We start from the raw sequence: 16877 nt of genomic DNA, 5'->3' as shown, positions 1-16877 counted from the left end.
TACTTCCCCGGAGCGGAGAAACTACGCCATGTTCTCCGCAGCCTTCAACATGTCATCAATGAGGACAAACACCTCGCTATGGCCATCCCCACACCTCCACTACTCGCCTTTAAACAGCCACCCAACCTCAAACAGACCATCGTTCGCAGCAAACTACCTAGCTTTCAAGAGAACAGCGTCCACGACGCCACACAACCCTGCCACGGTAACCTCTGCAAGACATGCCAGATCATCGACACAGATACCACCATCACACGAGATGACACCACCCACCAGGTGCATGGTTCATACTCCTGTGACTCAGCCAACGTTGTCTACCTCATACGTTGCAGGAAAGGATGCCCCAGAGCATGGTACATTGGCGAGACCATGCAGACGCTGCGACAACGGATGAACGGACACCGCGCAACAATCGCCAAACAGGAGGGTTCCCTCCCAGTCGGGGAACACTTCAGCAGTCATGGACATTCATCCACCGACCTTCGGGTAAGCGTACTCCAAGGCGGCCTTCGAGACACACGACAACGCAAAATCGTCGAGCAGAAATTGATAGCCAAGTTCCGCACCCATGAGGACGGCCTCAACCGGGATCTTGGGTTCATGTCACGCTACACGTTACCCCACCAGCGAACAAATGTTATCTGTTTTTAATATAATGGGTCATTTGCTGGCTCTCTCTGCCTTCCGGATGTTTCTGCCTCTCTCTGTGTTTTTTTTTCTCTGTTTTTTTTCCCTGTTTGTTTTTTTGTTGAATGTGTATTCGGAGGTTCTGCAGGTAACACCTCTCTGTCTGAACACGGTGATTGCCTTGGCAACGGGCAGTTGCAGGGGCAGTCTGTAAACACCATGTATTATTGTTCAATATGTATAAATGCGTAGGCTTCAAGGAGATCTTGAAACATTTGCCTGAGGAAGGAGAAAATCTCCGAAAGCTTGTGAATTTAAAATAAAATTGCTGGACTATAACTTGGTGTTGTAAAATTGTTTACAATATTTTATTCCAAACAGCATTGGTATATCTGCCTTTCCAGTGAAATTGCTCTTACCTTTGTCATTGATTTCAGCAGGTAATGGGTATGATAATTGCTGCTTAGATCTCAATAGGAACCTTGATAAAAAAAAGTAGACTGTGTTCATGTTGATGACAGGCTACAGCCCATTCACGCCTGTGTGCTTTGAAAGGACAGGTGTGGAGGTGAAGCATTATTCATTTCCAGCGGTTCTGTTCCAAGGGGAGGAAAAAATATTTCTACATTAAACTTCACCACTGTGCAGGATGTGAAATGTCATCAATGACTCGAGGCCATGTCCTGAGCAGCATGTGACCTCCATCTCTAAGCTGTGTTTATTAGTATTCCACCAAGGTGCATTTTTCATTCTATATCTGACAGTTTGTAGAGGCAGACAGCTGCAGGGAAGGCTGTGTGTCTACTGCAGTGTCTGTTATCAGGAAGAAACATTGACTTTCCTGTAAGCAGCATCTAAACTTGTAAGCCTTGCTGAACAAATTAAAAACTATCAAACCTAGTTGATACGCTTAATCTGTTGGCAATGAGGCTCTCTGCTGGCGAGCCCTGTCACATGATACTTAGAAACAACAACCTCATCGCAAATGTTTATGAAAATTGCATTACACAGTTCAACCATTATTTATTTATAACAATTTTCAGCATTTGTGTTCATTTCCCTCCCACATCGTCCTCCCTCAGCTAATAGGGTGAGAAGGTTGATCTGTGCTGAACAATATTGGCTAACAGAAGATGTGATTAGAGAGATAGGATGAATCTCCCTGCTGATGTTTGTCCTGCCTCCAAGATGAAGTACCGTGCTCCTTTCAATGTGGTGGCTGAGAATCAATAAAACTCAACCCCAGAGGTAGTCAGGTTTGATTAACAGCCAATGCTGTCAAACTTGAATACTTTGCTTGAGAGTTCTCTTTGGTACTGTTATGTTGCCATGCTGCTCCAATGTCATTCAGGTTTTTTTTCCTATTTTATTTCCACATATCTCCATATTCTCCTCTTTAAAATATTTGTGGCAATGTGTCCGACTCCAGCTGAAAGGATGGGTAGCCAAAAAGGAGCTGCTATGTGATTTTCACTATTAATGTTTTTTGGCCAACCAATGGTAATATGAAGGCAGTCTCCTCTATTTGAGCAAAGCAATGGCGCTTTGACTCTTATTGGAAAATTCATTGATCCAGGTATAATGTACTTTTCTCAATGATTCCAGGATTTTTGCACCTATTAATCCACCTGGAAGCTCATTTTATGTGTTGCTCACTCTTTGTGGCAACAACTTCCTAACACAAGTTCTAAATTTTCCTTTTGTTAGTTTGAACCTGCGCTCCTTTATCCTATTGTCATGGTTTAATTTAAAGAAATATTCTGGATACACCTTTTCTATGCCATTTATCTTCTTATGAGACCACTCCTCAGTCACTTCTTTTTTAAGCAGAAAATCTCAGATATCTCCAGTCTCTTCTCATAATCAAGTCTTCTGATGCTGGGGCTCAGACTCGTGACTCTTCTCTGAACTTCCTTGAGGGCTTGAATGTGCCCTTTGTGTCTCAATGACCAGAAATTAATTTTATACTCAAAGTTTCACTAAAGCACTGCATAGTTTGAAACAGAACTTCATCTGACTTGTAATCTCCTGTTTTGGCCAACTAGATCATCATTCTATTTGCTTTGTTGGTTGCTGCTCCCCAGTGATTGAATATGGTGAGTGCTGAACCTCGTAATACTCTTAAATCTTCAAAATCACCTTTAGTTATTTTAACACCATTCATGTGGCACTTGAGCCATCATTCTTTTCTTATGCCCACTGTATATTAAGTTTCATCTGAAACTGTTCCACCCATTTGCATATTTTCTGTAACTCATTCAGTGGTTCACGCACACACATACACTGTGCATTATTCTCTGAAAGCCAACAGAGCTGCCAACATTAGGCAATGCTAGATGTTAGACTTTTAGTCACAAGTCAGCCACAAACATGACGTTGGCTCATGCCGAAATGTAGTCAATCCTCCACGCCAGAGCTGATGTGGGTGGTAGGGATGGCTTGGATTCTGAAAGTGAAACCGGGTGATGATGGCAGAAGGAATGTTGGCCAGGGTGCTGGGAGAATTTCCTACTCTTATTTGAATAGCTCCATGGGATCTTTAATGTCCATCTGCTCCAGGCAGATAGGGCCTCAGTTTAACATCTCAACCAAAGGGCAGCACCTCTGAGAATCTAGTACTGCCTCAGTAGTGCACTGTACTGTCAGCCTATTCATGGAGTGTGGCTCGAAGCCATGACCTTCTGACTCAACTACAAGAGTGTTACCAATTGAGCCATACTGAAGCTGCTTTCATATTGCGCTTTGTGGGGTGCGAGCTCCCAGCATGCGGGTCTTGAGCAGCTGTCGGCAACCTCGGAGTAAACTTGCCAGGTTCACTCAGGCCGGCCGCCAGGAAGAGCTGGTAAAATTGGGTCTTCCTAGCGGCTGGCCTTATCAAACCTAATAAGCTTTCTCACACATCAGGAGTTGGCAGCCCTAGCGCCCACTAAATGCAACATAGAAGCAGATTGGCACTCCTGAGAATCATGGGAAAGCCTCCAAAGACAGCAGTGTAAAAACATCTGGTAAACATAAATAATAGTGCCAAAGATACTGATAAACATGGTCAGATAATGCTAGAAACACTCAGCTGGTCAGGCAGCATCTGTGGAGAGAACAGACATACTAGTCTCTGCAATATACTCACCAATGATGATGAGCAACTATGCTTGGCAGCATCTGCCAGTACAAGTACCAGCACTTATCCCCTGAAGGAGAATTGGCTACTATTAATTTTTTCGGTGTTTTTTTTTGAATCCCGTGAAGTTGGCACAGTTTTTCTTAGTTATGGGGGATATAATAGGGTACGTTACATGATACTTGCAGTTATGTGAGTTTAGTACATTTCAGCACTAAGTTTTGAGAGTTTACAGGATTAGGATCTTTTCTCTGATAGAGGGGGGCTTAAGATGGGAGAGGAGTTTAGGTCAAGGGGCTTGCTGAATATGGGGAGGTGGAGGGGATTGGGCTCCATGCAGTTTAAGGGGTGCTCATATAGTCACTGGGAGGCTGCAGTCTCCTTGAAGTGCCTTAACTGTTTACCTGTCAAATTTAGTCAAAAACTGTAGATTATATTTTAATATAATAATATATGAAGCAAGCAGTCCACCAATTTTATCATTTGAAGGGCTCCCATGTTAAAATATGTAATTACATAGTTAAACCACTCAGCGTATTTTTATCACATAGATTTTCTGTCCCCATGACTATTAAATGTATTAGTTACACAAAAGTAATAGCTACAAATCATGTATGGTACAAGTATTTGGTAGATACTGAATTTTCAGTTTTTGTTTGAATACTACATTTAAAAAAGTGGACAGCGCTCCCTTTGCTTTATATACACAGTTAACTCAACTTTGCTGAGGAAACAGACAATTTTGAAATGAAAGAAATTTGCTGGGAGACAAATTACAATAAAATAAATGGAGATAATAATAAATGTCTTTTCAGATGACATCACTTTTTCAGGCATGATCTTGTCAGGCTATTGCTGCATGTACTATGATGTTAATTATTATCTTCCAATGAACCTTCTCAGGCGTAAATGAGAGAAACTAGAGTTCAAACTCAGTATGAATTCTCTGTCACAAGCTTTCAAATTAGTACATTTGGATAGACATACGAATCTGTGTTATTCATTGAATGTGTGATCTTTCAGGCAATTAAAAAAAATCCACCGTTTCTTTTCCCCTTCTTACACAATGCAACATTAGTGGCCAAGACAGTGTGGAGGTAATTTGTCCCGGACTCTATCCTGCTCTGTAATTGGCAAGCTTATGTGACCTGCCCTTCAATATTTTTTTCTTTCTTTGAGGGAAAGAGTATGACCTCCATTTGTGGCCTCCCCTTGATGACATGGTTAAGGCTGAAAATCACAAGGTAGAGAATTTTGATCATGAACCCAAGCCTATCACTCTATGGCACAGCATTTGGGTATGTGAACCAACTGTGCCACCTCTGGGTTTTGCAAAAAAACCTCTCATTTTTTATGAACCTTGCTGGTCAACTTTGAGCTTTTTCATGAGGGAAGTAGGTAGCCATGGCCTAGGGGAAGTTAATAGTCATACTGGCAGTTAATAGTTACAGTTTTGGAAAGTATAAGCCGGGAAGAAATTGCAGTGGCCTTGGGTAGGAAGGTTTGTGGGTTCAAAACAAGGAAAAAATGGCATAGGCTGGTGGGAATATGTCAGAAAGTATAATAATCGGGTTAATTTCATTTTTCAGGTTTTTCAAGGAATTGTTCAGTGTTAATTATTTGAAGTACTCATTTCACAACGATATCACATTGAAATCTGATGAAGGTCAACAGTCCTGGCAAGTTACCCAGTGCGTGCGTTAAGATTAATCATCAGTTTTAGAAGTAGACAGTAGTGGGACTCATCGAACCCGATGAGAGAAACCAATGAATCACTCAACCATTCTTTTGCCTAGATGAAGGTGAATATCTGTTAAAAGTGTGTGTGGAAGGAGAAGGGAAGGAATAGGAAAAGATAAGTGAATGAAACTATAAAGATCTAATTCTTGCAACATTAACACTTTCACATCGGCCCAGATTTTGCTGTGAAAATAATGGTGAGCCGAACTGTGCTCACCTTTATTTATGCACAAATCGAACAGCAACTTCCGGTGAGCGGAGATGCACAGTTAAACGCGGAAATCTGAAAGTTGCTGTTCAAGATGCGCCGCTCCTCCATAAGCTCCGCGAAAACGGCATCTCACCGATCCTGCACCCCCTTTAAAATTGTACCATTTAGTTTATTTTGCCTCTCCTCATTCTTCCTATCAAAATGCATCATCTCACACTTCTCTGTGTTAAATTTCATCTGCCATGTGTCTGCCCATTTCACCAGTCTGCCTATGTCCTCCTGAAGTCTGTTACTATCCTCCTCACTGTTTACATTTCAGAGTTTTGTGTCATCTGTAAACTTTGAAATTATACCCTCCATACCCAAGTCCAGGTTATTAATATATATCAAAAAGAGCAGTTGTTAATTTATATTTGTTTTTTGTTCATTTCACATTAAATGTTATGATTCTCACCACCACTGCCATGTCTTGCCCATTCTGGAGTCCCTTTTGTGAATTCGCCATTTCATGTGCTTCATCATGAATGCCAAGACATGATGCCACCCATTGGGTGTGTGTGCAATGCATGTATACATAGTTGAAGGAGTGTTTTGTGTAAATGGAGGGGGGTTGCAGGGGGAGCTGGTGGTTGTTCTGGGTGGCCTGAGTAGTTCACATTCTTCAAATTGGTAATCTCATTATGAGAACCTGTTAGATATGAGTGAATCCCTGGCATCACAGGCAGCCATGTGCACGGATGCTCTGGCGACGGGTTCCCCACCTTCATTTTCCTTGTTCTTGTCCTCCTCCTCCTCCTCTTAAATGTTGCCGGCAGATGAGGATGCTTCATGAACGCATTCAAGCTCCTCCACCTGTAACCATCTCTGCTAAGTAATATTGTGCGGGATGCAACACACAACCAATATCCTCGCTAGCTAGTGCTGAAGGGCTCCCCCAGATTGATCCAGGCACTTGAAGTACATCTTCAACATTCCCATGGCTTGACCTGGTGGTAATGTGGCTCTGGTTGTACCGCTGCTGTGCCTCATTGGTGGAATTTCTCACAGGTGTCATGAGCCACGTCTGCAGGGGATATCCCTTGTCTCCAAGGAGCCAGCCCTTAAGTCTATCTTATGTGTGGAAGAGGCCCAGGATGTTGGACTCATACAAAATGAAGGAATCATGGCAGCTGCCAGGGAATCTGGTACACATCTGCAGAAACCTCTTCTGGTGGTCGCAAACCAGTTGTGCATTGATGGAGTGATATCCCTTGCAGTTTATGAACAGTCCTGGCTCATGTGGAGGTCCTCGTTTTGCTACGTGTGTGCAATCAATTGCACCCTGCACCCCTGGGAAGCCAGCGAGAGAGGAGAGAGTTGAAACCCACTGCTCTCTCAGTCTGGCTGATGTTGTCACGGGGGAAGTTGACGTAGCCGGGTGCCCTGGCAAACAAGCCATCCATCAACCTGTTGTACACTTATGTGCAGACGACTGAGAGACCCTGGAGATGTCACTGGTGGTGCCCTGGAAGGATCCGGAGGTGAGGAAATTGAGGGCAGTGGCGACTTTAACTGCGAAAGGCAATGCGTGGCCACCAGGCCCAGTCGGGAGCAGCTCTGCATGACTCAATCTGTGCCTTCGTAGGCACTGTACCTCAGAGAGGTCCAGGAAGCTCAGCCTCTGCCTGTAGGCCATCTCACGGGGGTAGTGCCTCCAGCGACCTGGGCCCCTCCGTTGGTCTCCTCTCTGCTGTTCTCCGGTCCTTTTTGCGCACCTTTACCTTGTGCACCTGCAGATCCCAGAGCTGCACACCATGCCTGGTGATGTGCCTCTTCCTTAGATGTACTGTGGAATACATCCATTGCCCCCCCCCCCCATCAGCTTGTCAGTTTGAGGGGGTCCAAAATGTAGCAAAATTTGTCTGAACACAAGAATTCTCAGTCTCAACAAGGAAATCTCAATCCAAACACAAAGAACTCCCAGCCAAAGGTTTACCTGAGAGAACTGAGTGCCCTCTTGCAAAAGCTCACCTTTCATTCAGATGTGTGAATCACAGGTTTAAAGGTCCAAATGAGCTTCGGCAGCAACTCGTCTCCATTTCTATGGCGTGTTTCAGAAGCCACAGGAGACACATTCAGGTAGAAGTTAAATTCGATTCAGTTGCAGAATCAACAAAAATATAATTCACTTAAGTGTTTGAACAACCCTCGCTAGCTTGTTAACAACCTTACTTGGCTCTTTAAATATCGGCCAGCCAGCTTTAAATGCCAGCGGGACTTCTGGGTGTCCGTTGCGTGCACGCATTCAAACGGGTCTGGGTCAAACCCGGAAGTGGTCGCGTTGGAGCTGGGATGCGATCCCGCTCCGAAAGCTTAGTATTTTCACTGCCCACCCACCCGTTCTTGGGGGTTAAAATTACCCCCCATGACACAGTAGATTTTCTGATTGGGCTTCCAAATGGCAATAAAATGGGTAGTGGATTACAAGCACTGTTACCATGCCAACCCTGCTTGATTTGCGGAGTCATTTCACTGATGTAATCTGGACGAGCTCCTTACCCATTTTGGATCTGGTGCAGACTTCAATGGAAAGGAAAAAAGGGCAGGATGTATAATGGGCGAGGTGTGTAAGGACGGGGTGTGCAACGGACGGGGTGCAATAACGGGCGGCGTGTATAATGGGGAGCCGATCTGCTACTGCCAGTTTCCTGCCCCTGATGAAGAAAATGAAAATTGATCCCTTAGAGTACAAAGTTCAGTTTAGGTCACCGTGACACAAAAAAAATTATAGTCGCATGAAAAATGGTGCAGAGAAAAGCCCCGAGCTTGATTCTAGGCGCCAAGTGGATGACCTATGAAGAAAGAACAGAGAAGCTCAAGCTCAGTGAAATAATAACTAGCTCAAAGAAAGAAATGAGTAGAAGTAAATGGGAAGAGATCTGGCTAGGAGTCAGATGTTAGTGTCATCAGTTTGAGACCACTACTGTTTGTTATTTTTATTAGTGACTTGGAGATTGGACTCAGTTCAAAAGTGGCTGAATTTGCAGCTGACACAAATTGAGAGCAATGCTAAATGATGGGAATCAGTGTGCATACATTTTGAAAGAGTTGGAGATGTTGGGTTTGTGAGCAGAAAAGGAGAGATACAGATTGATGCAGGTGGATGTCACTTGATGAGATTTAGCAAAAGAAAAGTTAACATTTAAAAATGGCTCAAGACAGCTGGGAGGACATCATTGTTTTGTATTTGGAGCAATTGGAGGAAAATTGGGTGGGTTCCTTTATAGCGTGTGCTCTGACTTGTCCAATTTCCGATGTTCGCTGCACTCAAAGTCCAGTGCACAGCCAGGACTTTCACATGGCTGACCAGCCTAGATAAATGGTAAGCTTCCTGCTACAGACGAGCATGGACCACTGTATCCATTAGTTTGCAGTGACTACACTTTAAAAAGTACTTCATTGGTTGTAATGCACTTTGGGACATCCCGAGGTTGTGAAAGGCACTGTAAAAGTCAAGTCTTTCTTTCTTTCATTCTTATTTGTAGTTAAACCCCTGCTGGCTTACTATTCCCATAAATATCGGAATCCTTAGATGATTTACTTATGTGTAGAATAGCTCTTAAGTAAAAGTGGAAGGCTGGCACAAAGCTCTGAAGGAAATGCTCATAATATTGAGAACAAACCTATTGCAAGGCCACACTTTTCTGTACAATATTAGAATATGCAAGCCTTTGCACAGAAACATGCAATGACAGTAAATAATTGTTGTTTTAGGTAGCAGCCGGTTGCAAGATCATGTTTGTTCCAATTGGTAACATTTAATGACAGTAGCATCCTTTCCTTGTGCACAGTTCCAAAAAGGATATTGCTGTTGTGATTTAAAAAAAAACTTTTTGAAAACCACTTTTGTAACTCTGAACCAAATTTGTAATTGAGTGCAATGACACAAATACAGTCTGCAGTCAATGGTGAGAGACTTTCTATAAAATGGTTGCCAATGTATTTTCTCAATTGCAAAATGGATTTCAGTTATTGATGGTACAGACATATCAGAATGTAGATAAACGATGCATCCCACAGGATCAGAGCTTGTAATGGACAGCAAACTAGAGTTTATTGATTGGCTAGATATCTGCAGTTTGTAGAGATTTATTTAATAAGCACAAACTGTACCATCAATATGATGAGTTTAAAATTGGATTTGGAGTGTCAAGCTCACACTAATTATTTCTTGACACCGCCAATAAAGGTGACTACTGAATGAACCTTCTATAACTACTGAGATTTCTGAAACACCTACTGAGGTTATAAGGCCTTCGCCTGTTAACAATGTCTCAGAACATTGCTATGCTGTTCAAGCTTCCCAATATCTATATCTGCTGCCCAATGCTGCTGAATAAGTAACAGAGCACTAAAGAAGTCTTATTTTCCATTCTATTATCTGCTGATTAATCAACTGTAACCATGTTCCCCCTCTATGCACCAGCAGAGAAATCCAAATTAACAGGAGTTCCCATTCTGTGAAAATGCAGGCAGTAATGTGGCACCAATATCATTATTGAGTTATGTGCCAGCTAGAGCAGAAAGACCCATGAGTAATGTATCCATGGTAATTGTGAACCAAGCAGGAAGTATTAGGAAAGAAAACTGACAGGTAGATGGCCGCTGGATATCACTATCTGTGTCTTTTTTAACTTAATTCTGTTCTCAGACAAGCTATGCAGTGAAGCAGGCAGCACGTGAGATTCGTACTGCCTGCTCACTTACCTGATTCCAGTATGAGCAGCCAGACCTAGCTGCGTTGTTCAGTGACTTCTCACCAGCAGGGGGCCCAGATATCACGTGAGTGAGTCTTAAATGCAGCCTGCATCTCTTATTTGCAAAAACAAGATCAGACATCGCACACATAAAACACAGATGCAGGTCCCCGTCCCTATGTTTAGTTATGTTAAAACACTGAATAAAGGTTGCACATTACTAAATCCCACATCCTCCAATCTGCATGCCAGACCTCACCAATCCGCCGATCTGAGTTTGTACCAGGCCTGTGAGAGAGTGTGCACCAAGGTTCTCTGCTGAGGCACTAGAGGCCATGGTGCATGAGGTGGACAGAAGGTGGAGCATCCTATATCCATGGGGTGGGGGGGGGGGCAAGAAGCCATCCAGACATATGCTCAAGAGACAGTGGGAGGCAGAAGGAGACAAAGTCAATGCCAGGCGCAAGGCACCACGAACATGGATGCAGTGCAGGAAGAAGTTCAATGCTTTGACGTGAGTGGTCAAGGTGAGTGAGGTCAACTGTCAAGTGACATCTACCAACTGCACCACTAGCCACATCCACTGCTCCCCGCACTACATCCCCCATCACCTACATACCAACAAACTCTTTCAATCAGATGCTTCCTCTCGCCCTCACACGTTACCACTGTTGCAAGCCGCACGCCTACAACTCACAAGTCACACACACTGGCAGCTATTCAACCATGACGGCCACATCACCCAAACATCTTGCAGGACACTCACCGACACATGTCCCACTTTCTTGCAGGAGAACGTGGTGCCTAACAGGAGGCAGCAGGTGATAGTGTCATTTAGCTCCTCGAGCCTGTTCCACCATTCAATGAGATCATGATTGATCTGTGACCTGACTCCATATACCCGCCTTAGCCCCATATCCCTTAATATCCTTGGTTAACAAAAATCTATCAATCTCAGATTTAAAATTCACAATTCAGCTAGCATCAACTATCGTTTGCGGAAGTGCATTCCAAACGTCTACCACCCTTTGCGTGTAGAAGCGTTTCCTAACTTCACTCCTGCACATCTGCAATAATCCAGCAACTAACCTGTAAATCCTGCATGGTCCCTTTAAATAGTGCTGGTGAGGGTCATCCAGGCTGTCTATGACCTGTTCGTGGTTAAGACAGTGTGGAGCATTGAGTGCCAAAATAGTGTCTATCCCTTTAAATCAGCGTTGCACACTGATCAAACATATATTCTCCTTACTTTACATGGTACCAGCGTTCGTTATGTGCGCGTGCGCAAACGCCTTTACTAAGATGGCGTCTGGCGCACATCATGCTTGAAGCATGCGCGCGCATTCTGGGTACCATTTTGGGACCCCAGGAAGCGGCCTAGCGGCTAAAAAACGGGCGCTGCACAGCCCAATTTATAGCCCATGATTCCAGTGCCAAATCCACAAAATCTTTCACAGAAAAAAAGAGGTATTCACAATACACAAGGATAGTCATGGACCATATAGTTGACACTTTAAAAGTGAGGTTCTGAGTTTATATTTCACAGGAAGCAGATCATAGTACAATCTAGGTATGTCAGCAACTTTTTTGTTGCTTATTGCATCCTACACAAAAAGAAAACATTTTCTGTTGTTACAGTTGACCTGCCAGATGGCACTATTGATAGATGGGTGTTAGAGGTGGATGATAGTGGAGCTGCATAGAAAGAGCAGCCAGCAGGGATGCTTCTGGTTCCTCTTTGTAAGGCAGCCTCTTCACATCATACACCAACAATGCAGATCACCTGGCATGCCCAGTATCACTGTCCATCCAGCACTCCCAGACCATCGTATGCCTTGAAGCCTTGTACTATCAACCATCAGACAACCTTGGAACACAACAATGAAACTCCTTTTTGGATCCCAGTCCACCTGTTGCTACCCCCCCAGTTGACCTCAATCTCTTCCTGCCATCTCACATTTAAGGTCCTCCCACACGACCCCAAGCATTCCCTCTTCTCTGCCCTAGATAGCCTCTGCTGTGCCCTCCATCGCTGGCTCTCCCAGAGCAGCAATCCCAATTACTTCGACCTCCTTCCTAGCGAATATCATGCCCAACTCCCTCCTCAGAGGCTAATCTCTCTAAACAGCTTTTCTGCTCAGCCTTCCTCTCCCACTGCTCCCTTTCTGTGCTGTCACGCTGCCTGTTGCGGATGAGCCAGAATTTTAAGCAATTGAAATTTGGGAAGACTGAAGCCATCTTATCCAGTTCCTACCATAAATCCTGTACCTTTGCCCCTAAATCCATCTCCTTCTTTGATTACTTGCTTGGGCTAAACCAATAAATTTACAATCTTGATAGTTTGTTTCACCCACAGCCTGGCTTCAAATCCCACATCCTATCAGCCAACAAGACTGCCTTTGCTCTAACCTCACTCGCATCCCTGCTAAAACCTTCATCTACACTTTTGTTATTTCTAGAATAGAGTTCTCCAATGCCTTACATGCCTGCACCCCAACTTCACTCTTCACAAACTCCAATTTTCCAAAACTCCACCAGCTGCTTCCTGTTCCTCACTAAGTTCCACTCGCCCGTCACCCCTCTTATCATTGACCTCCATTGGTTCATTGTCTCCAACAAAACAAATTCAAAATCCTAGCCTTCATTTACAAGTCCCTCCATGGCATTACACCTCCCCCACCCCCAACCATCTGTAGCCTTAGGTAAGTGTCCTTGCCCTTTGGTCCTCCAACCCTTGTACACTGTGCACCTCTTCTTTGTTCTTCTCTACCATCCACAGAAAAGCTTTCATTTTGGCCCAACTCTCTACACTTCTCTGCCTTTCTACATTTTTCTCTGCCTTTAAAAGTCTGCTTAAAACATATGTTTTCAACCATGATGTCCATCAGTTATCTCTCCTAATTCTTCCACTATAGTACAGTGTCCATTACTCCCCTGTAAAGCACCATGGGACATTTTCTACTTTAAGGACAATGCAAGTTTTTGTGACATCTTTCATAACAAATTTTCTAAGGAGCAATTGGGAATTTTATACTGGAATAGGTTAGTACACTGTTTGTCACCTGTTAAGACCAGAGTTTAAATCAATCCATATCAATGAAAGTCTCAAATCTCTACTGCTGTAAGGCTCCTACTAAAATGGCTTGGGAGATCCGCAATCCAATTCCTAAAGTGTGTGAATCCATTGAGCAAACTTGCTCATAGTTCATCAAAAATTGGAAATCTCATTTAGAAAGGATAAGTGGAATGGAAAAATTCACACTGATGCTTTTCTGACATTGGGGTTAAAGAATATTGCTGGATTGCTTTATTCTGTATCTGGGCATGCTGATTTTGTGGTACTTGGTGTTGACATTAAGTATGAAAAGCATTCCTTTCCTCTGCAATCATTCGCCTTAATAAGCACTCAAAATCTAATAAATAAGTCAGTGCTTCCGTGACTACTGATTACTTTTATAGCCTCTTCAATGAGCTCCTCCAGATCCAAAGGATCTAACCCATTTTCTTTTAATTAGAAGCTTTACATACTGCCTCATAATCTCAGTGGGATATTCCTACTAGTGTATTCTCCAGGTTGAATGTGATGGCAGTGAGAAATGGGTTGTGTGATATCCCTGCTTCCACAGTAAATCAATAACCCCTGACTATCTGAGACTGCTACTCATGTCACCATGAACTATAAGTGAAAGAACACTATTCAAAATCTGCTTAAAGCAGTTGGCTTTTTAAAAAAAATGAAGTGTTACTTTTTAGCTGTGCTTCTAGTGTGGGTTATGATTCTACTGTCGGTGAAGATTTAATTGCAATGGTGAAGTTCATTCTTCTGGTTGTGTTGACAATGCATTTCACTGCTACTGCCTCACTGGTGCTTGAGTGACCAGCTCAGAACTGGATAGATGAAGTGATGATGATGATCCATTCTGGGTTCACTCAGGTACCAGGCCTCATATACCCACAATATTATTAGAGTTAAACAAGGAGCTGGGCTGCACTGCTCAGTGATAGATTGATAGGAAATTTATGTTACCTCCCTTTATAGTCACTAAAGTCCACCCCCTCCCATTCAAATTGTTCAGTGTGGCCTCAGCTTCTTCCTCTCTTCCTTCACTTTTGATCGGTCATTACGGACATTGGGCAAGCTCTGCTTTTTTTTTAAAAAAGGATATAGTTGCTTTGAATACTGCTTTTTAATCTTGGATAATTCTTGCTTGTTCCTCATGCCTTCTGCTTTGTGCCTTGCACAAAGTGAGCTTTCCTGTTTCTGGAGGTTGCAGTGCTGCTCCAATTTCTGCTGTCAGCTTTTTCAGGCCTTTAACAATTTCTATAGTCCCCAACCTTAATGTTGACTTTTTCTCACACCACAAGGTAAATATGAATAAATTATGATTATACAATTTACACTCCATCTAAAGTTGCAAATGATTAGCATATGAGAAAATGCCTAGGCAGGAATTGTGCTAAACTGAGAAATAAAACATCACACATAGTCCATAATTTACTCCATTAAACAGAGGCAAAATGTACTGATATAAAACCGTTCAAAGTGCATGTGCATTATTCAAATATGATAGAAGATGTCACTAGATGTGTTACCTGCAGACTTACAAAGGTAGAAAAGGTGAAATTGCTCAGAATAGGAAGGGAGAATACTCAGTTGAGGTGCTAAAATTGGAGAAATACACTCAGCAGCTGGTGAGTGGGAGGTAGATGGGAGACTCAAAGGGCTTTTGCCAATCGTGACAGGAATACATTAGGGATCAGAAAAGGTCTATTTGGCATGTACGAAGTTGGATAAGTACAAGAGATTATTGTTAGACCATTTGATACCATAGTAATATGGAAAATAAAAAGGAAGGGTATTTTCTAAATAGGGCAGACAGCAACAGCTGTGTAGGTGTACCATACTGTGCATGGCTGACGCCTTCACCTGCGCCACACTTAAGTGGGTTTTACAGCATGCAAGATCTGTGCTAGTTCCCATTCATGCAGCTGATGCAAACTAAAAGCAAGAGTGCTAAAACCAGCCGCTAGGATAACCTCTTTTTAGTGGGTCTTCCAGGCTGCTGATCTTCACAAGTCACAGCAGTTTTACATTCAGCAAGCAGCCAGCAGTGCAAGACCCCTGTTTTTGAGCCTGACGATCTTGTAGAATGTAAAAGCAGCTCAAGTGAACTTCTCAGGGCTTTTGCTGTACCACCAATGTTCACCTTAGTGGGATGCAGATAAGTCATTAGAGCTGCTGGTCCTAAGTGCTAATCTTGTGTGGTTCTGCTGATGGTGGAGCTGCAGTGGATGCAAGCTGCCTTCCCATTCATCCTCAAAATGAGCTGTGAAATGTTGGCAAACAGTAGACGTTGAATTGCATATTTTAAACACAGCGCTAGAACATTGGGTGTGGTAGCAAAAGGGAGTATTTTTGCAATATTGGATTGTCATCAAAAGGACAGGGGAGAGGAAAACTCAATGATTTGGACTGTGGTAGAGTTAATAGAAATAATACAAGCAGCCACTTTTTAATTAGACTGTACCTATTAAATAATTCATAGACATTTGGACATTTACATAAACTTATGATTTAGTGTAAAGACATAAAAGTATAATTATAATTAGTAATAACACCCACACCAAATGAAGTTAGCAATCATAGAATCATAGAAAGTTACAGCATAGAAAGAGGCCATTCAGCCCATCGTGTCCATGCCGTCCAAAAAAGAGCTATCCAGTTTAATCCCACTTTCCAGCACTTGGTCCGTAGCCCTGTAGGTTATGGCACTTCAAGTGCACATCCAAGTACTTTTTAAATGAGTTGAGGGTTTCTGCCTCTACCACCTTTTCAGACAGTGAGTTCCAGATCCCCACCACCCTCTGGGCAAAAAAGTTTTTCCTCAGCTCCCCTCTAATCCTTCTACCAAACACTTTAAATCTATGCCCCCTGGTCACTGACCCCTCTGCTAAGGGAAATAGGTCCTCCCTATCCACTCTATCTAGTCCCATCATAATTTTATATACCTCAATTAAATCTCCCCTCAGCATCCTTTGTTCCAAAGAAAACAACCCCAGCCTATCCAATCTTTCTTCATAGCTAAAATTCTCCAGCCCTGGCAACATCCTCGTAAATCTCCTTTGTACCCTCTCTGGTGCAATCACATCTTTCCTGTAATGTGGTGACCAGAACTGTGCGCAGTACACAAGCTGTGGCCTAACCAATGTATAATACAGTTCTAGCATAACCTCCCTGCTCTTATATTCTATGCCTCAGCTAATAAAGTATTCCATATGCCTTTTTAACCACCTTATCTACCTGTCCTGCTACCTTCAGGGATCTGTGGACATGCACTCCAAGGTCCCTTTGTTCCTCTACACCTCTCAGTATCCTCCCATTTATTGTGCACTCCCTTGCCTTGTTCGCCCTCCCCAAATGCATTACCTCACACTTCTCTGGATT

This window comes from Heptranchias perlo, chromosome 10 (genome assembly GCF_035084215.1).
Source record: "Heptranchias perlo isolate sHepPer1 chromosome 10, sHepPer1.hap1, whole genome shotgun sequence".
NCBI classification, from domain to species: Eukaryota; Metazoa; Chordata; class Chondrichthyes; order Hexanchiformes; family Hexanchidae; genus Heptranchias; species Heptranchias perlo.
This window is presented reverse-complemented; position numbering follows the sequence as displayed.